The following is a 23091-nucleotide window of genomic DNA, read 5'->3' on the forward strand; positions in this document are numbered from 1 at the left end:
CTCTGTAGGAGCCATTATTCTGTCTACCACAGAAGAGTAACAAGAAAAATATTTTTTGAGTTATTCTTTGGGCATGTGTCTTAGGCAACTGTATTAGTTTGTTTTCATGCTGCTAATAAAGACATACCCAGGACTGAGTAATTTATAAAGGAAAGAGGTTTAATGGACTCACAGTTCCACATGGCTGGAGAGGCCTCACAATCATGGCAGGAGGCAAATGAGGAGCAAAGGCATGTCTTACATGGTGACAGGCAAGAGCGCATGTTGAGGGGAACTGCCCTTTATAAAACAATCAGCTCTAGTGAGACTTACTCACTACCACAAGAACAGTATGGGGGAAACTGCCCCCATGATTCAATTATCTCCACCTTGCCCCATCCTTGACACATGGGGATTATTACAATTCAGGGTGAGATTTGAGTGGGGACACAGTCAAACCATATCAGCAACGTTTAAGTCCTTCCCCATATACTACTCAATTTATCCTTATAGAAACCTGTGAGATATGGATTATTTTCCCCTTTAATAGAAAATTAAATAAATTATTATAATATTTAGCAGAACTAAAGTTATCATAAGTGTGCCTCTATAATTGTGTAAAATTCTCAATTAAAAATGAATTGCTTCAATAGGTCTATTTTGGGAGACATTTTGAAAACCTTAAAAGATATTCAATGATTTTGTAGTCATTAACATAAATAAGAACACTTTTTCTACTAATGTTTTGACTTGGGTTGACCCATGACTTAATAAATGATAGCAAAATTGTTTTGAAAATCAATTTCAGAAGACACAGATATTTATCTGTGACTTACACTAACAATCAAGAAGGCATAAATTTGAACAATATTTTTGGTTTCCCATATATAAATTGGTATGTAATATCTTCTGGAATTTTAGCTTTTGGATAATGTACATTCTATAATTAACCTATGATCAACCTATTGCTCCCTTTTAGACCAAACTTATTGTATCAGTAAACCATAAGAAAAAAATAGATGTTCTGTAAAAACATTTATTCAGAAGCCATTACCTCTTATTTAAGGGAAATGTATAATAGCTTTTAAATATTGACTCTTAAGACTTTTTGACCCTACATTTCTTGTATGTCCAAGATACAGAAGCAAATTTTCTTAGTGTTTTTTCTATACTGGTCATTATATCAGAATTGGAAAGTGAGATGGTAAGAGAATCAAGTTACAGAAACATAATGTCAATAACTTTGCTCATTTTAAAATTCAAGAATCCCACTAGAAAGATTTGGGCTCCCAAAATGAAGGTATAGTTCTATGGTCTGAATGTTTGTGCCCTCTAAAATTCATGGGCTGAAATTCTCACCCTCATGGTGATGGCATTAAGAGGTGGGTTTTTGAGAGGTGAGTATGTAATGAAGGTGGAGCCCTCACGCATGGTATTAGTGTCCTTATTAAATGAGGCTCAAGGGAGGTTGTTTGCCTCTTCCATCATATGAGGATGCAGCAAGGAGATGCCTTCTATGAACCAAGAAGTGAGCCTTCACTTGATAATGAATCTTCCAGTGCCTTGATCTTGCACTTGTTAGCCTGCAGACTGTGAGAATAAATTTCTGTTGTTTATAAGCCACCCAGTCTATGGTATTTTGTTATAACAACTAGAATGAACTAAAACATATAGTCTGCTAATGCTGTTTATGTCTCAGTTCTATTTCTACGGAAATATTAACTCATGCTATCTTGCTCTCAACCTCTACATCCTAGTATTATTTAAAAGGGTCATCAACACACATATTGGTATAAAAGGCCTGAGGATGAACAAGCTCTGAGAGATGCGACAGGGGAATAGAAGTACCACTGCCTGTGGTGTTTGAAGATGGCACTACCTACCAATAAAGGCAGTGCTACCCGATAGCTTCAAGTTGCATGATTTGGTAGCAGACTTGAGCCAGATGCTTGGGACTGGATTGTACACTGCTGCCAGTTTTCCTCTATCACTAAGCGAATATATCCTTTCCTTTATGGGAAAAGCTCTCCTTTTCATACCGGGCATTAGTATTATTAATTCTATTTGTTTACTGATGAATATTTTCAGGCTAAGTGAAGCTCCTTGCTTTCCACAAATGAAGAACAAACGTTCTGGCTTCTCCGATTAAATGACCAGGAAATTTAACCCTTTCAGCTACCTCACACAGACGACTTCCTTATCTGATCTTAATAGTCAAGATAAATATTTTGACAAGGATGGAAACAGGCCAAATGGTAACAAAACCAGGTATTCTCTGAAGACTATTACAAAGCAGAATAACTAAAACATCAGAAATGGTAGTAAAGAATTTGTTCTGGTTTAGACTAAGATACATGCTTATGGTAATTCCTAGACCATCAAATATTAACATTTGTTCTCATTAGAGAGCAACAACTCTCCGCACTGGGTCTTGAGGGCTTCACCAAGTTTGGTTCTCCACAGCGCCACCCTCTGGCCTTTTCAATGTATGCAGTCTTCAGCGAGCATTTCCTTGAGAACCTACAACGAAATTAGCATGTGGTAAACACAGGGAAGTTAGATACGGAAGGATTTACTCCCCTTCTTTGAGAAAGGCATACAGAGCTTTAAGATCTATTAGCATCTTGAGGTATCAAAATAGGCAAATGACCAGTAAAAAATGTAAATAAAAGAGAATGGATAAAGGGAAGAAAAAGGAAGGGAAAGAGCAAGGAATATAATGCTCTCATTGGTGACGTAAAGCATGTATTAAAGAAAGTAAATAATAAGCCAAAAGAACATAGGAAAAAATAGGGCAGTATCAAATGAAGTATGGTAAGATTGATAGACGTTTGGGATCATGGCCTAGTCAATTAAGAGGCTGTCTGATTCTGGTTACACAAGACATAATGGATAAATATATGCATCTTTTAAAAGAAAACCTATTCATTTGTGGTGTTTGGAGCTTGTCCTCTGATTTCTTTTTCCCTCTCCTGTTCAGCCCACCCTTTCTTACTTACAGAGCATCCTTGTTACTCAGCATCCCAACGTCTTCCAACGATCACGTGCTTCATTGAACAGCCATGACCATCTCTTCTTCAGTGCTCAGTTTAATAATGAGCACATGAGAAATTCTGCTCATTAAAGACATAGAGAAGAATGCTGGAGGCTTCTTGGAAAGATGGCTTGCCTCCCTCCCACCTCCCATAAAAACAACACTGGAGAAAGGCACCCCTCTTCTTTTCCTGGAATTTCTCAGGTTTTCACATGAGCAATGGACCTGCAGCAGAAATCACAGGGGGAGCTGCCCTGTAGAGAGAGCCAACCATGAAGTATGGCAAGAGCATAAGGACAGAAAGCACTTGGACTCTTGATGAAGTCAGTGAGCCACTAAATTCGCCAACTTGGGCCCTGCCCTATGTTAGTATACCTCCCCCTGTTCAATAGATTTTTCTCCACTATGTAAGATATTTGGAGTTGAGATTTTTATTGCAGGCATACAAATGCATCCAAATTAGTGTATTCTCTAATTTGTTATCTGGCTATGTCATGCTTCATCAATACTTTTTATGTGGTGACACGCTAGGGAAATGAAAATCCATGGAAATGAAGTTAATACATTTCACTTTTTTAAGACAAGATGGATTGATAATAAAAAAATGGTAAATATTTCAAATAAATTGCATATAAGCATAATATATCTTTTTGTTATTTTTAAAATTCACAAAAATACCTTCAACTGGAATGGTATCAGACAATATAAATCTGGTATTTGGCGCTTTCCTTACACGTTAACTGAGTCAGATACACATATCTGATTCTAAATTCTTGGCACATATACATAAAGATTTGAATAATCTGTAAGGAAAAAGAGGAATTAAACTTTAAAATGAATAATCTCATATTGTATTTTGATGAGAATTATTTTAAAAGTTTAACCTTGAATTAGAGATGTAACTGTGCCACGAGGATTTTGCAACCTTTAAACATTTCAATGAAAAACCAAACACATTGTTTAGTTGGTACTATGTAAACCAAATATCTGATAGATATTTAATATTTCTTTATAATGGATTCAGTGTCACAGAGCCATATAACTGACAAATCAAGAGTTTTCCAGGACTTTCTAACTCTCTGAATGAAGTTTCATGTGCTAATCGCACAGCCTCGCAGACATAGCTTCTTTGTTTCAATATTCATGTTTATTGACATGTCTGTATGCATGCCCGGGACAGAAGCTAATTAATGAATGAAACTGATTTATAATTTGACAGCTGTTAATTCTTCATTAGCTGCACTTTTAAAATTTGTGTCTATCTGGAAAGAAACATGTTTGTCATTTTCCGAGAGAGGAAAGTAAAATCTAATCTACTAGATTATTATGAATTTGTGGATTAACGCAAAACTAAAGCAAAATAATAACTACCTAAAAGCTGTTCAGCTCTCTGAGACTGCACTACAACCTGTGTGATCCCTATTGCTTCCAGAAATATAATGATGGTTTTGCCTTTTTATTTTGATTTTTAAAAAATCAACTGTTTTTTTCTCCAAACTGTCAGAATAAATGACATGTGGTAAGACCTTTGAAGCCATTATGTAAAAGTTAAGCCTGCAAGTTCACTAATTTATGGGAAAAATAAAGAAAAACATGTCAGAGCCATAGGGAGAGTGGCTTTTAATTGGAAGTTTGAACTTACAGTGTAAAATCTTAGTCTCCCAAGGTTGTTACTTTCTGAGTGAATGGAAGAAAATAGGGTAATTGAGAAAAGAAAAAATGTAACTGGCTTTCTGTGAGTTTTCTGGCAATGCCCAGTGAATAGAATTGGTGAAATTCAGCAAAGGTACCAAGAGGCCCCTTATGCCATGATACTGAGCATCATCCAAGTGAGTTGAATGGATAGATTTTATTCCCTCATCATTTTCCAAGCACATAGTAATGTTAACATTTTGTTCTTGCCTGCTGTTTGATAAAGTTGTATTGTATTCAACTCTAGCTGGGTTTTTGGCAAAATTATTTTGTGGGATAGTAACTAAATTTTATGTAAGTTGACATCTTTATATCTTTCAAATGAATTGTTTATTTGAAGATAATTTTAAAAAACTAAATATTTTCACAGCAAAATGTAGATAATAAGAGTTGTTTAGATATTCCACTACTTCTTATTTATGTAATTTTTCATATTTCAACATCTTAGAGTTACAATTAATAACTCTAATTATTACTCTAATTGACGTCTTTCTCCCCATTTACTATTATGTGAAAAAATGGTGCAAATTATTAATGGCATCTAAGTTGAGATGAAATACAGTAGCTTTACTATTCTAATAATGTCTCATGCATTCAGCATCTCTCACATTTTAAGCTGTGTGGTCTTTTTATCTACCTGTTTAATTCATGTGGGCTTTGAAATTTGTGTCCTCCCTCCAATTTCATCTTCCATGGCCATCCAGCTCTATGTGTCAAAATTTTCAACATTCTGCTCAAAACTCCAAGGTAGAATTCAGCTGCTATTCCCTTCTGAAAGCTCTCCTTGGTTATCCAAACCAGAAATGCCATCTTTAGTCCTTAAACTACAACTCCTGTTTTCTTAACTACAACCATAGTGCTTTTCCTAAATTGCCTCTTATTAAATGTATGTGTGTATCTATGTAGCCACATAGATACAGAATTATGAAATAATGTTTTTATATTCAAATGCTTAGCCCTGTGTTCGAGGATTTTCATGATATGTTCCCCAAATGATTGTACATTCTTACTTCTCACTAGTTCATTAAGATTTTTGTGATACTGTTGTCATAGTGGAGTAGTTGATGTTATTTTAACACTCAGCACATCAATGCTTCCATGATTAGTTCATGATTCTTCCTCGGGCTGTAATATCCTTTCCTAATTCACTTATCACAATAAATCATTTTTTGCGATCCTGCTCAAATATTGTAGATTAAAAATATCCTTCAAGGCTGTCTGCCAGATTTAATTATTTCTTCTTCTGTGCACATGAAGTTACATTGCATATGCTTCTCTAAAACATATTATTCAGCCTTGCTTTGAAATTTGTTTTCTCCCCTGAAGGATTGTAGACACTTCTAGGACACAATTTTTATCTTACATATTTTGTTATTTTCAAAGAATTCCAGGCATAAAAGATATTGTTCATCCTACGGTGTTTTCATTTTTTATGTGACCGTCTCTAAGAAACCCTATTCTTCGTCGCATCTATAAAGTGATAGTGTCAAGTTCCTCTATGAGGCAAAGATATAATACCTCATGCCTAGGTAGGCATTGCAAAGTATTTAAGTTGAGAATCAAAACCCAATTGTCTGATTTTCTGCCAATTCTGGGGATGTTATTGGGTCTGTTCTAAGTAGAACCTCATAGGAGAACTTAATTTAGTAGTAGTTTATGTTTGTCTAATGATTTGCTGAAGGTATCCATCTACAATCTGATTCAAAACATCATTTCTTTCTAATTCAAGGAAGGGAAAGAAAAACAAACGTCTGCGTCTATGAGGAAGTGACTCCCAGAGGGTACTGATTGTTATGTCAATGGCAGTCCCCCCTTACTTATTCCTGATAATTTATAGGGGAAAAAATGTGCTTAAGGAAGTCTTGCTCTTCCCCACAATCCTAAGGATGAACCGTAATTGATGAAAGGAAGAACATGTGACAAAATTCTAGACAACTGCAAATAAAAAGTTGTCCACTAGAGCTTCTTACTTGATTACAAATAGGCATAAGTTCCATTTGTAGTGTTGACAATTAAAAGCTGACTCCACTGGCCCTCTCACACACAGCAAATATTAACTCTGGACATAGTACCGAAAGGAATAGCCTGAAGTCCCTGAAGTGTAAATAGAACAGGCAAAATCTGGAGAGAAATGGACACAGAGAAGAAGGAAACAACATTGTGTTAGCTCCAATTTTAGCCTTTTAGCCTGCAAGCATCAGTTAATATTGCCCACGGTGGCCAAAATTTCAATAGAAAACTCACAGAATTTCCGGCCTAAAGAACCAGAGGGCAGACTTCAAGGCAACCATAGCTTCTAGAATGTGAGGGGGATATCCAGGAAAGAAAAGAGGCATAGAGAAGGGTAGAATCACATTTTGAGTACAAACTCTACCCAGATTTCTGGCTCATATCGAAACCACACATATGGAGCTCATATTCAGAGGAATCCAGCTAAGAATAAAATAACTAAACTGAAATTTGACCTGTTGCTGAAAAGACAGAGCTTGGAGTCCAACCAAGTAAACTGAATACCAAAACAACAATAACAGCAAAAACAACAAAAACATTTTCTGCAGCAATATAAAAAGATCCAGAGCCTTCAAAATAATGTAAATCACAAATTCAGGACATCATCCAGAAGTGTGCAACGTAAAAACAACCAGTAAAATGTCTACTTTCCAAAAGAGGAGACAATTAATATAGAACAATTCCAAGGTATCTCAGATATTGAATTGGCATGAAAAAAATGTTTGAGTAGCTAGTATAACCAGTTCAATGAGATAAAGGAAATAAGTTTGTAATAAATGAATTAGCTGGGTGTGGTGGTGCACACCTGTAATCCCAGCTACTTGAGAGGCTGAAGCAGGATAATCACTTGAACCAGGGAGGCAGAGGTTGCAGTGAGCCAAGATCGTGCCACTGCACTCCAGCCTGGGCCAAAGACTGAGTGAGACTTGATCTCAAAAATAAAATAAAATAAAATAAATGAAAGGATGGTAAATCTCAGCAGTGGAACAGAAAGCATTAAAAAAATGAACCAAATAAAAAATTTAGAAATAAAATAGCCAATATTTTAGGAAAAATACTAGATTTGCTGTATTAAAAACTTTTGAAGTCTAAAGTTAAGTGAACTAAGATTTCATCTTAAGAAGTAGGGAATAAAAATAATTTCAAAGCAAGTGGAAGGTAGGAAATAATAAATAGCAGAAATCAATGAAATGAAAAACAAATTTTAGAGAAAGCTAACAAAGGCAATTTTGATACTTTGTAAGATCAATAAAATTAGGAACCTCTAGTTCTATTAATTTTTAAAAGTGGAATAAATAGAAATTACCAAAGACAAAAGAGGAGTAATTATTTCAGATCCTATCAACATTAAAAGGATTAAAAGAGAATATTATCATCAGCATTATACCAACAACTTAAATATCTATAATAAATGGCTAAATTTTTTGACAAATAAAACTACAGACACAACAAGAGATTTAAAATTCTCTGATTAGCCCTATATCCAGTAGTTAAATAACATGTTTTAAATCAGTCTTCCTACAAAAAAATCCTACACCCCGATGTTCCACTAAGTTATTATAAATCTTAAATGAGCAAGTGGCAATAATCTCACACTAACTCATTCAGAAGATGAAAGGAAGTCATATAAAGAAAATTATTTCACTTCCACACTCCTTCTCTCAGGCTTCTAGCAGGTGTACATAGGTGTGTTTTGGTGTTGAGTCCGCCATCTTTCAAAGATAAGGGAGAATCTCGGAGAATGGGTGAGAAGTTGACCCTAAATCCCCTACATCACTAAAACAAAATTATCCCAACCTGAAAATGCTTACTTCTGGACTTCTAAGTTGACATAAGTTAGTCAATCACAATTTTTTAAGGCAAAATGTTATTTTGAACAAAAACATATTTTAGAAACACTTTTCTGTTGTTAAATATTACATAAGTGCAGAAAGTTAAAAAACAAACAACTCAGTGAATTATACAATGATAACTGACATAACTACCACTCATCTCAGGAAATAAGAATATGGCAAGTCATCCCAAAGATATTCACATTTCTTCATCCAACTATAATCCCATTTGGTTAATCTCAAAGATTAACTACTATCCTGACTTTTGTGGATATTATTCTCTTTATTGTTTTGCGTTCAAATGCTATACATCTAAGTCAGACACAATAGTCTTGTTGGTCTTCGATTTTTCCTCAACTTACTGAAATTATTGCTGTTGTTATTTATTTTAAATGTTTTTTAACTTCTTCAAAATTTATTTGTTGACAAAATGGGATCCAAAGTTGTTTTATCAAATGAAATATACTTAACATGGGAGCTATAATATCAAGAGCTCATTTCCTTTCCTACTTCATATTTTAAGTTGAAATATATTGATACTTTAATATGTTACTATTTTAAAATGTAGTCTGGTACTGCTATTGTTTTGTTTTGTTTTGTAATTTTTTGAAAGAAAATGAGGCATCTTTTATTTGAAATACATATAAACAAGTTTGAGATTTTGCTGAAGATCTGTTGTGATTGCTAGTGATTTACAGGTCAGAACCACTGGAATGGCAATTAACCACCATCTGAATACCTAAGCATGAAGCCTAATACCATAAGCATGAAGCTGAATCATAAGCATTAAACCTGGCAAAGAAGAAATAACCTTTGAAGAACAGAAAACTTAAATGCGTAGGTTTAAATATCTAGTTATTCTTGTTCCACAAATAGAATATAATATTTTACTTAACCTTATACTGAGTTGAATCAGCAAGGTTAGTGTTAGGCAGAAATGCTGCCAGTTGAAAACACTGTTGCATACATGTTCATGTATATGTGGCATAAAATAGTATTTCACTTGATATCACACATCTATGAGTAGAATGGTAACTTTTCTCTGAAAATTTGTAGCAGTTACAGATTTTTCTGGTGATAGTTTAATCAAAGTAAAGTTGGAAATCACTATTGAAATAAAATTGTTCTAAAGTAACTTTTGACATTTTCTATAAAGCTAGTAATGACATGGGTTCCTGACTTAGAAACTTGAAGTAGGTATAGTACACCCTTTAGGCTTTCTTAAATTATATTAACGTAATAAACTGACATTTGTTTAAAGTTATGTGGAAAATGTAAAAATTCAGTATCATCAGCTGACCAATTCTTATGGGGGAAAACCAGAATTTCTAAATAGGCAAGTTTCTTCAAGATTGGAATGTAATTTGAGAACCAGATTTCTGAAATCATCTATCCCACTACTCATTTGACATCAGCTCTGGGACTTCACTAGAACCATAGTAAGTACCCCCTAAAACACTGATGTTCTTATCGGCTACCTTCTCCACTTCTCTTCTCTCCACTCGTATTGAGCAAATACTCATTTTCTGTTACTCCTACATTCACATTCCAGATGAGAGGCTTTGTTTGGTTTTAGCACTCGCCATCCCACATAAGGTATCCTACAAAGGTTTCACCTTTGGCCACTTCATAGATCATTGGCTAATATTGAGTCAGTTGTCCATCCCTGGTTCAATTGGTTATAACCTGAGGGGTAAAGCCATGTGGGACAGAGTATGATGTTCTAGGACAAGAGGTTGGCTGGGCTGCTTTTCTCAGCATGACAATATCCGAACATCAGCTTCCCGGAGTACAGTTGGGTTATTCATGATTATTGTCACATTTTTCATTTTATACAGTTAGGAAAGCCTTGGTTACTTGAAACCATGATTAATAACAGCTAAAACTTAAATTATAAGGAAATACTCTGGCCATGAATTTCAAAATATGTGTTTCCCAGAGTTTTGATCTAAATGGTAAGCTTTTACAGAAGTATATGAGTGCTGGAAGTCAGGGATCCATTAACATTTACAGATGCTTTATTAATTTTGTAACATTTAAAAAAGCAAGAAGAAAATCTACCACTTATGTAACAAAGATATTTTTATTTAACTGTGTATTACTAGGCACTGTGTAAAGATATTTTTATTTAACTGTGTATTACTAGGCCTACAAAAAGAGCTCAATAAATATTTATATTAATAGTAAACAAATGAATGGCTAAATGAACAATTATGGCTTTTCCACATTTATTATATTATTTAATCATCACAACCATCATTCATTTATTGTTAAATATCCATTGAATACCCATTATGTGCCAGGCAGTTTGCAATAGACATTATTGTTGCTGACTTCTTGTTGTGATGTTATTATTAGGGTTTTTATCCCGATTTGCAAAGGAAACTAGGAATTAGAGAAATTGCAAAGCATGCAAATGGAAAAGCTGGAATTTTATTTCTCAAACATTGAATCAAGTCCCAGAATTTAAAACTGACTCTCCAGTGTGGTAACAGACCAGTGCCTCTTTCAGCTCCAGGGTACTATTGTGCTCATGCTTGTCTTTGTAAGATGGTACCCTTCCCTCACGTACTTAGCCATCTTGCTTGGTTCATTACTATTCATCATTTCAGGAAAGTCTTCTCTGCTTCTCAAATTAAGTCCCACGTTGTACACTTTCATTGCATTCTAAAACTCTTCTTCAAAGCACTTGTCATATATGCCGTAACTAACTCATTTTTGCTTTTTATTTATTTTTTTCAAATGATCCTAGTATAATGTAGGCCCTATGAAGGCAAAGTCTATATATGTCTTACTCCTAACACAGTGCCTGGAAAATTCTAGGTGCCCAATAAGTAGATGTAAGTTGGGCAAATGAATGTGTTAGAAAGAACAGAAATTGAGAGGTCAAATGGATGAGTTCAAATGTGATCCTGAGCAAATCGCCCAGTCCATCTGGGTCTCATTTCCTTTGCCTGTATATTGGGGGGAAAAAAGAAGTCTACCTGATTATGAGAAAAAGATGGAGTTTAATTCTTGATACACAGTTGGTAGTCGGTGAATATTTTATTTTCTACAATATGAAGTGTAAGTTTATCTTGTTTTTACTACTGAGATACAAGACAACAGGACCATTTATTTTAACAAAGCTATGAAAATCATAAGCATGAAGCCTGGCAAAGAATAAATAACCGTTGAAGAACAGAAAACCTAAATGTATAGCTTTAAATATCTAGTTATTCTTTTTTTCACAGATACAATATAATCTTTCACTTAACCTTGTACTGAGCTTTTAAAATGATACAAATAGTCAAAACACAAAAGTCAGAGAATAAGATTTAATAAAGAAGGCATCCTCCAGTCCCCACCCAAGTGTACCTCTTCTAATTAAAACCCAAATCAAAATTGTTTACTAACTCTTAATTTTCTAGAAACCAGCAATTGCTTCAAGCAATTGTGTGTGTGTGGCACCCATGATTTGTGTTGGGTGGTGGGGTTAGGGGGTGGAGGGGTGTCTTAGGAAATACATACATGATATGAGAGCAGTGCTTTTCAAACTTCTTATTTTATTTTATTTTATTTTTTGAGACAGAGTTTCATTCTTGTTCCCCAGGCTGGAGTGCAGTGGTGTAATCTCAGCTCACCACAACCTCCACCTCCCAGGTTCAAGCAATTCTCCTGCCTCAGTCTCCTGAGTAGCTGGGATTACAGGCATGTGCCACCACACCCAGCTAATTTTGTAATTTTAGTAGAGTCACGGTTTCTTCATGTTGGTCAGGCTGGTCTTGAACTCCCGATTGCAGGTGGTCCACTTGACTTGGTCTCCCAAAGTGCTGGGATTACAGGCATGAGCCACTGCGCCCAGCCTTCAAACTTACATATGAAAGTCATCTGGGTATTTTGATAAAATGCAGATTCTGGTTCTGTAGGTCTTGATTTGGCCTAAGATTTTGCATTTCTAATAAGTTCCTCTGTGGTGTCATTGCTGTTGCTTCACAAGCCACACTTAGAATATTGAGTTATTAATAAATGAGCCATCTGACGAAAATTTGGGGAAAACTAAGATTCCACCCCCTTTCATTAGAGTGTGGATGGAAACTAGCTAGATGAACAAATGAACAAATGAAACTACTAGATGAGAAAGAGTTAGGTACCAAAATTTATTTTGACCCTTACGCTTTGACAAGCAATTTTGAGAATGTGATATCCAAAATCATTACAAAAGAAGTCAAAAGTATATTTAGCTTTTTAAATTATTTACCTTGTTCTTGAGGTTGAATATAAGAGCAATTCAAATTTAAAAGTATTCTAAATTCAATGCAGTTTGTTTCAACACACACTTGTTTGTGGATACTATACGCAGAGGATTATGCTGAGCATTTGGGGGTTTGACTATATAAATTATACATGGTCCTTGACCTCTTATACTTCACCAAGGGAGAAGTTCTCATAAATAACTCAGTCTCAAGGAAGACTGTGATAAATACTAAATCAGAGAGATAAACAAAGTAGCATATTATTATGGGAAAGAGAGATTCGTGCGCCCTTGGGATGGCTGGGATGAAGTTTCTCGGCAGAGGCAGAATTTGAATTGATCTTTGCAGGACAGGTAGATATGCAAAAAAGGCCTTCTGGCTTAGAAGTGAGAGAACACAGGGTTTATTCAACAACAGTAGGTGAAAAATAGCCCTCCCATGAAGACTGTGTGGCAGAGAAACCGTACTCACGGGCAAGGCTGGAATAAAGGAGGAGACATGTGGCGTTTGCTTTCATTACCACGTAGAAACAGCCAAACATCTTCCTGTAGTGAAATATATTTGTTCATTGACATGACTGAAAGATAAACTGTGCCAATACTGTGAAGAAGAGCTGAGAGACTAGGTTAATGATTGGCAGGGTTAATAAAGAACCACATTGGCATGAAGAAGGGAGGAAGATGTCAAAGTATAAAGGAAGGAAGATAAAAAGAAAGTTTGTATAATATGACAGGAGTTACTTTTATACTCCTTTTGAAGAAGTGACCTCATTTTGAAAATAGAACAAAAAAACAGGAATTAAATATAAGAAGTGAGTTTTCAAGTAGTAGCGCTGTCAGCTCATTCTAGATCTTCATTTGCCCTGCGTGGAGTATTGAAGCTACCATCTCCCGAAAAGGAGGGATGAAACTTGCAACCAAGCACATTAGAATCTTCAGAGGCCAGGATGTAATTCAAGTGGGTTTTCCTTCTTCACTCCAGACCAATTTATGCTACAGCCTAAATGGATAGTTAAACTCAAAATTAATTTCAGGCAAAACTTGCTTGAACAACACTGAGGTTTGTTTTCTTTCCGTATGCAAGAGCGAAACAGCCACATGACACTTTTAGTGGGATTGTGTTTTGTTCCTTTGAAAGAGGATCAAAGGCTTTTAACATGTTCTAGCCATGGAGAACAATTATTCCTGGGTTATTAATGTCATTTAGGGTTTTTCTCTGATCAAAATAAAAACAAAAAGAATTTTTTTGGGGGGTGGAGGAGATGTTTTGTTTTAACATTGAGGGCATTAAAAGAATGTTACAAGGTAAAACAGATGATTTTAAGGACAAAAGAGAAGCAAAGAGGACAATTCTGGTGGACCAGAAGACAGAGCAGTCTCTCCTGAGCCTCTCTGATCTTTCAGTTCCCCCGTCCTGGCTATTTCAAAATTATTTTACTATTTTATTCTTAAAGCATCAGACTTTTTTTATTCAGTGACCTTTACTGTGGCCTATATCAAAGAGTTTCTGTCAGAAATTACACTGTCCTTCTAGGGTAATTCTGGAGAATTGATTAGGTAGACCATGAAGAGCTCCTCACACATGGTAAATTCTGTATAAATTTTAGCTTTCTTGGCCGGGCGCGGTGGCTCACGCCTGTAATCCCAGCACTTTGGGAGGCCGAGGCGGGCGGATCACAAGGTCAGGAGATCGAGACCACGGTGAAACCCCGTCTCTACTCAAAATACAAAAAATTAGCCGGGCGCGGTTGTGGGCGCCTGTAGTCCCAGCTACTCGGGAGGCTGAGGCAGGAGAATGGCGTGAACCCGGGAGGCGGAGCTTGCAGTGAGCCGAGATCGCGCCACTGCACTCCAGCCTGGGCGACAGAGCGAGACTCCGTCTCAAGAAAAAAAAAAAAAAAAAAAAAATTTAGCTTTCTTCTCTTGCTTTCAGAACATCAAGAGGTGAGTTTGGAGCTTAACACTTTGTAAGTACCTTGATTAATGCTGCGGTTAATCTCCATAGAAAGGATTAGGCTAATATAAAGAATTATATGTGGCTGTGCTCATCAGACGTCTTGTGTAGATAACACCCTCACGCTTTGATCACCTAATTGTATCGTAATACAGGCTAATTTGTTAGATTTTTGTAGGAAAATCCGTATCTGTAAATGAAAATTAGCTTTCAGCTAGCTTACTAGTGAAGTACAAAAGATTATTAAGCTGGAACAATTCATTCATTTTACAGATAAAAAAAAGTATAATTATACATTATATATTATGTAATATATAATGTATATATATTCATAAGTTCTCACAAGATCTGATGATTTTATAAGGGGCTTCTCCCTCCCCCATCCTTCACTCAGCACTTCTCCTTGCTGCCACCGTGTGAAGAGGATGTGTTTGCTTCCCCTTCCACCATGATTGTAAGTTTCCTGAGGCCTCCCCAGCCATGCTGAACTGTGAGTCAATTAAACCTTTTACCTTTATAAATTACCCAGTCTCGGGTATGTTTTTATTAGCAGTGTGAGAACAGGCTAATACAGTGTCCTCCAAGGAGTCTCTAGTCACCTGGGCATTTTTAGATGGAGCCATCTGCTCAAACAAGCTCCATTGTAAAGATCAAAGTATATTGCATTTCTTGTAACACAAAGGATAAAGGCTAAGTGGGATGGATACCCCACTCTCCATGATGTGATTATTCCACATTGCATCTCAGGTACCACGTAAGTATATACTTAATTTTTGTAAGTACCCACAAAAATTAAAAATAAAAAAGTTCAAAATTTGTAGCTATCATCATTTATTTCTTTTCTTACATGATATTGACTTTAAAGTTTATATAAACCCTGAGATTTTTCCTCTGGTAGTTAATAGACTAGCTTTTTCTTCCTTAAAATTGTGGCTGCAGCCCAATGGAAAGTAAGAATATATACCTCTGTATCAGATGGGATGGTTTTGATTATAAGCAATAAGAAAACCAAAAAGGAAATTTATTAAATCCCAAAGCAAAAAAATTTAAGTTATAATGGCTCTGAGGTTAGTTATTTCAGTGGCTTCATACACCATCAAGGATCAAGGTTCTTGCTACATTTTAAGCTTTTTGAAATTGCTTCTCTCAAGAAACAATAGAGCCCCAGCTGTTATGTACAGCAAATCACAGACACTGGGCCTGGGAAAAGACTTAACTAAAAATAAATACAAGCATGCCATTCTCCTCATGGTGACTTCATCACAGCCTAGTTTATCTATGTAGAGGGTGGCTGCCACAGTTCAAGGTACAGATAATGGAAAAAATCCAAAAGAAGAGGAGGTCTACCTCAGTCAATGTCTTTCTATGAGCAAGGCCATCTTTCCCAGAAAATTCATAGTATATGTCCTTTATATCCCAGTGGCCTGAGTTGAATTTTATACTATTTACTGACTGGCCTATGAATGGAATATTCACAATTACCTTAGACCAGACATTCACAGTGTGGGGTCTGCAGATACCTGGGTGTCCTCAAAACCATTCAGGGTCTTGGCAAAATGAAAACTATTATTCTAATAATCCCGTGGTGTTATTTGCCCTTTTTGCTTTGTTGAGATTTTTGCAGTTAGTGCAAAGGCAATGGTGAATAAAATGCTTTGAATTTTACCAATAAAATGGCACCAAATTGCACAAGCAGTCACTGTGTTCTTCACTACCACATATTTAGTTTTTTAATTAAATTAGGCAAATAATTTAAAAGCTTGCTTTACTAGAAGAGACCTGATAAAGCACTAAAAAATATTAATTTATTAAACTTTGTCCCTTGATTCTTTTCATTATTTTATATGAAAAAAACAGAAAACATATATAAAACACTTCTGTTGCAGACTCAGGTATGGTGATTATGTTTAGGAAAGCCCTTGTTCTATTCTTTGAGTTACAAGCTGAATGATCTACTATTTTCATAGACCATTATTTTTCCTTGAATGAAAAACTGATGGACAAATTATGTGATTCAGACTTAAGTATTTGGCACACATTTTCTCAAAAATGAACGAATTGAGCCCATGACTTTGAGGGAAGCAACTGACACTATTTTTGACAATGATAAAATATGAGCTTTCAAGCAAAAATTTGAATTTGGGAAAGATTTTCTTTTTCCACCATGAGCTGGACAGCCTCCCAATCCTAACAGACTTTTTGGATGAGACTGATGATGACATTAATGAGTATGATTTCTTTTCACATTGTAAATGAAATATGTCAACATTTGGAAGATCTACATAACTCATTGAGCCAGTATTTTCCAAATGATGAATGCCTATTGTTACAAACTTATGCACAGGTAAAATATCCAATATAGTGCAAGAAATTTTAATTATCAAGATGTTTTCTTGTTAATTTCTTGTTGTTAAGGGCTTTTTTTTTTTCTTTTTCTTTCTTCTTTTTTTTTTTTTTTGAGACAGAGTCTTGCTCTGTTGCCCAGGCTGGAGTGCAATGGCACCACCTCTGATCACTGCAACCTTCACTTCCCAGGTTCAAACGATTCTTCTGCCTCAGCCTCCTGAGTAGCTGGGATGACAGGTGTGCCCCACCACACCTGGCTAATTTTTGTATTTTGTAGTAGAGACGGGGTTTCTCCATGTTGGTCATGCTGGTCTTGAACTCCTGACCTCATGATCCACCCACCTTGGCCTCCCAAAGTGCTAGGATTACAGACATGAGCCACCGCACCCGGCCAGGGTTTCTTTTCACATTCTTCTACCCAAACTACATAATACAGCAGATTGAATGCAAGGTAGATACAAGAATCTAGCTATCCTCTATTAAAGCTGACACTAAAGAGATTTTCACAAATAGAAAACAACGCCACATTTTTAGTAGGCAAAGCACATGAATAGATGCTTTTCAAAAGAAGACATGCATGTGACCAATGAACATGTGAAGAAAACAGCTCAGCATCACTGATCATTAGAGAAATGCAAATCAAAACCACAATGAGACACTCCCTCACACCAGTCAGAATGGCCATTATTAAAAAGTCAAAAAATAACAGATGCTAGTGAGGTTGTAAAGAAAAAGTAACGCTTCTACACTGTTGGTGGGAGTGTAAATTAGTTCACCCATTGTGGAAGTCAGTGTGGTGATTCATCAAAGACCTAATGACAGAAATACTGTTCAACCCACCATTGCTGCATATACACCCAAGGGAATATAAATCATTCTGTTAAAAAGACACATGCACATGTCTGTTCATTGTAACACTATTTACATTAGTAAAGATGTGGAATTAAATGCTCATCAATAATAGACTGACTAAAGAAAATGTGGTACATGTACAACATGGAATACTATGTAGCCATAAATAAGAATGAGGTCACATCCTTTGCAGAGACATGGATGGAGCTAGAGGCCATTATCCTCAGCAAACTAACACATGAACCAAAAAACCAAATACCACATGTTCTCACTTATAAGTGGGAGCTTAATGATGAGAACACATGGACACATAGAGGATACAATACCCACTGGGGTCTATCCAAGGGTGGAGGGTAGGGGGAGGGGGAGGATCTGGAAAAATAACTAATGGGTACTAGGCTTAATACCTGGGTTATGAAATAATCTGTATAACACACTGCCATGACACAAGTTTGCCGAAGTAACAAACCTGAGCAAGTGCTACTGAACTTAAAATGAAAATTAAAAGGAAGAGAAAACAATGCCACTGTTTAAACTAATTGTATTTGTTTTGGAAAATATGTCAGTTTTTTATAAAATGTTGTTTATGTTAATGTAATAATAATAGCCTTAGTTTGGTTACCAAATATTTAATAAATATTTTCAACATTTCTGTTTTCATTTCAAGTATGTTAAATATTAGATATAATCTAAAAGCTGTTTGGGGAGTACTCAGTTTTTGTGACTGGCAAGGAGTCTTAGGACAAAGAGTTTGAGAATCTATGGTTTAGTCCAATCAAGACTCACTTGTCTGTTCTAGAGACAAAGCAACCTCTCCTGAGGCCCATGACCACCTGGAGGAGGAAGGACCTGAAGGCCAGGCACTGTTAGAAAGGGGAAAGATGGCAGAGAGGATGCTGGGAAGGTAATCTGCAGTGTTTTCTGAAATCCTCTAGAGTATCACAGCATTTCTTCTGTGATGTCTTGAATTGTTAATGAAATCAGTGGTTTTCAAACTGTGCTTTTTGGAGGTTTTTCAAATGAAGGATGTTGGCAGGTGGAAATCAGACAGAGTTTCACCCCCTACTGCTCCAATCAGAACCACTGTAAATGTATCTCTTTTACTTATTAGGCTTTCTCTTAAGACTTTATTTGAGAAATAGTTCTAAGGAAGAAAAATGTTTGAACGCCACTGATTAAATATTTCTATTGTGAAAAATCTAAACTTTGGATATCTAAATCCACAAACTAGGTTAAACTTCCTAAAACTTAGATTACAGTATTATTTGTTATTCACCATCATATGTAAAACTTCAGAGCATGGTGCTTTATACTTAATTGCAATGCTGGTGAATTTTAAATAACTTTTAAAGTTACCATTTTCCCCTGTTTTTGCAGGTCATACCCCATACATTGATGAACTCTATAGTGGAGATCTTTGTGTCTTGGATATGAGGAAGGATATTGTCTGGTCATATTAGAGGGTCATTATTTTTATAATGAAGTGGTTGTACGTCATAATGGTTTAGGGACGTATTTCTGGGATTTTTAATAACATTTTGAGATGTTATTGATTTTGAGAAAACATTTAATATTAAAAGATATTGCCAAAGGCAACTGATCTCCACAACTAGTCCATTGAAGTGGACAACTATCTGTATTTCTATTCTCCAGTGAGACTCTTGAGACTTTACAAGGCTGCTAGGAAGGGGTCAATGTAAAATTCGCTTAAATTCTTTTCAGGCTGTTCTTGAGGAAGATGACCATTACACTAGTCTACAGGGCAGGCATGCATTAAGGCAAAAATGCCTGTGCTAAACAAATTAGATAGAAACATTGCATTAGCCCTGACAAGGACCAATAATACATCAGGGTTGAATAATTCACTTCCGTGCTAAATTATTTTCTTGGCAACTTGGTAGGACTCAGAGCTTTTCCAAACCATGATTCTGAGTTTGCCCCCATCCTTTGCCATCTCCCCACTTTTTTTTTAAAACCACAGCAGATAGCCGGATAAGAGGATATTGAACTCTTTTGCCACCAAATCACATACTCACTATTATTATTTTCTAAATACTCATTTCTAAAAGGAAAGTGACTTTCAGGTTAGGAAATCATGATATAGATGCTAGGAAGAGAATATCAGTTATTTTTTAAAAATTATAAATGTCCCTTGGGGTAGGGACAATCTTTTTGTACTCCACAGCGCCTAGGATCTTCACATAGTTTACACTCATCATGTCTAATATTCAAATACTACTTACTGCAAGCCAGACACTATTCTCAGCACTTTACAAGATATTAACTCATTCGCTTCTTACAACAGCCAAATTCAGCCTACTGCTTCATTTGCATTTTATGAACGCAGAAGCTGAGGCTAAGTCACTTTTCCAGGTCACACAGTTAGGAAGGGGCAGAGCAGGGACTCCAAGCCAAGCATTTTGGGTCCAAAGTCCACTAAGTTATACTACTTTGAGTTACATTTAGAATGAAAGCTGTATGGGATAGTAAAAGGAAAATATGATTTTGCTTTTGGTTGGTTGTTGCTCTACGCAGCTCTCACTGAATGAATAAAACTTCTTTTTGTCTTCTCACCTCAAATCAAAGAACCATAAGAGCTATTCACTAGATGAACACCTGGTAGTTAGATGACCTTGATTCTTACTTAGATTTGCAAAAGATTATTAATCAACATGTGTGGTAATGTTAAAAGAGCACTGGATACCAAGACTTTTCTACCTGACTTATATAGAGTATTGCTCTCAGAGTATATGCTTCAACATGCTTTCAGACTCACATGTTGATATGAGAATGGTCTAGTTTTAAATGTCCTGCTTTATGACCGTGACCACTCTCTCCTATACTGATCTTTTCCATGCTTCAACAATGCAGAGACACATAACTTTTGTAGTGGGAGGATGAAGATATCCAGCCACCACATGATCCCAGTGAAACATCTCTAATATTATCACCACCACCACAGATAAGTTGAGACAGCTCTGAAGATATTTATCTTTAATCATTTTAGGTCCAGATGTATGCCAGCATGTGAACAATTTCTAAAGATTATACCACAAAGTGCCAAAAATAGCGCACAAGGACAATCTCCAAAGTTTCAAAAAATTGATTAAGATTTTCTACAATTATGGCTTACCCATATCTTGCAGCTTGCAAATATCTCAGGTCACAAGTTTGAGACTGATGGTAGAGAGGCCTGTGTTTTTATCCTAATTCTCCCACTCCTTGGCATTATGATCTTATGCTATTGACTTAATATTCCTTCCCTTTAGTTTCTTAACTGTGAAAAGATAACACTGCTTACCTCTCAGGGGCGATATGAGTATTTAATGAGAGCATGAACTTAGAGTATCTAAAATATATTGCATTCTATTCACGTTATTCAATTTCTAAAAAAAAAAATACTACCCTTCTGATAGTATAATCTTTTCTCCCTCGAGACCACGTGCTATGATGGTAAATTTCAAAGGCATGGAGGATACCAGACGTGAATTTATATTAATACTAATCCTCCTCTATTCCCATCCCGCATTTTCAAGGGTTAATTAACATCATTATAATTATAGACAGGTTAGCTATTATCTCATTTGCCAGGTGTGAAATGGAGAAAATATCACTTTATTTAGTCCTCAGACCTAGTTTGCTGTCAGAGTCTTCTAGGAAATGTTTTATTTTAAAAAATAGAGCTTTATCAAGATTTGCTAATAGGAGCATGTGGCATAGGCCCCAGGCATCTGTATTTTCATGTGTCCCCAGATGATTATGACATAGCCACGCCTTCCACCGTCCTCTTGTTCCCAGACCAAACTGAGGGTTGGGCTGCTTATTTTCATGGCCTAATAATAAGATGCAGATGAACTGGGCAAGAAGAGTTTTTATTTCGGTAACCAGGTACAGAGAGAAGGCCTGGAAAATATCGCCAGACCAACTCAAAACTACAACACTTTCCAGAGCTTATATACCTTCTAAGCTATATGTCTATGTGTAAATGTACATTCATCTAAAGACATAAGTGAGTAACTTCTTTCCATCCGTAACTAAGATCTGAGTCCTGACGACCTTCCTCTGGAGCCTCAATAAATGTACTTAATCTAAGTGGGTCCAGGTGCTGGGGTGATTACCCTTATCTTCTCTCCTGTTAAATCATGGAGGCTTGGGGAGTTCCTCCAGACCCCGGATAAACTTGTTTGTGGAGTCCTGGGGAGTGTCTTCAGACTCTTGGTAAAATTTGTTTAACCCTAAATGGGTCTTGTTAAGAATTCCTTTGTTATCTTGTCATGTTTCAAGACCCATGAAAGACCTAGGCAAAACTCTTGGTGGGCTTTTGTTACATTCCACCCTTTGTATACACGCTCTGGCTCTTTCGGCTTTTAATATTTAACTTAACCACTCAGTCAGTGCTGAATCAGTTGTCATGGAGCCCCATGTTAGTGAGACCTGGTCTGCCACAGTCGGACTTTCTTTGGAAATTCTTTACCTTAGATTTTTGCTACCAAGGGTTGTCCATAAAGTAATAGCATCAGCAGCACCTGGGAACTTAATAGAAATGCATAATCTCGCCGGGCACGGTGGCTCATGCCTGTAATCCCAGCACTTTGGGGGGACGAGGCGGGCAGACCACGAGGTCAGGAGTTTCAGACTAGCCTGGCCAACATGATGAAATCCCTTCTCTACTAAAAATACAAAAACTAGCCAGGCCTGGTGGCACATGCCTGTAGTCCCAGCTACCAGGGATGCTGAGGCAGGAGAATCACTTGAACCCAGGAGGCGGAGGTTTCAGTGAGCCGAGATCATGCCACTGCACTCCAGCCTGGGCAACAGAGCAAGACTCCGTCTGGTAAAAAAAAAAAAAAAAAAAAAAAAAGATGATCTCAGGCCACCCCATCTTGACCAACTCAATCACAACCTGCGTTATAACAAGATCTTCAGGTATTTGTGTACATGTTGAAGTCTGAGAGTAGTACTTTCGATATTGTTCTCTGACTTTTCCCTCCACAACCCTCACCCTATGCAATTTATCTTGGATCTAAGCAGCCAGTCACCTCAGAGAAGTTGCCAAATCCTGACAAAGAATCTTGATCCTATAGGCTTTTATTTTAAATACCTATTTATTTTTAGGCTTTACAGTATAGGGTCTTCCTTCTGTTACCAGAAGGGGGCG

General features: G+C 36.4%; 1 long non-coding RNA gene across 1 annotated transcript in view; it reads right to left on the reverse strand.

Moving 5' to 3' along the window:
- Positions 1–363: 363 nt before the first annotated feature.
- Positions 364–23091, reverse strand: part of LOC123572403 (uncharacterized) — a 30450-nt gene continuing 7722 nt past the window's right edge. Inside the window, exons 2-3 of the long non-coding RNA XR_006696950.2 lie at positions 2979–3092; positions 364–2499 (exon numbers count right to left, since the gene is read on the reverse strand). This is a non-coding gene — a long non-coding RNA (uncharacterized lncRNA). The remainder of the gene's footprint in view (positions 2500–2978; positions 3093–23091) is intronic.

This window comes from Macaca fascicularis, chromosome 3 (assembly GCF_037993035.2).
Source record: "Macaca fascicularis isolate 582-1 chromosome 3, T2T-MFA8v1.1".
NCBI classification, from domain to species: Eukaryota; Metazoa; Chordata; class Mammalia; order Primates; family Cercopithecidae; genus Macaca; species Macaca fascicularis.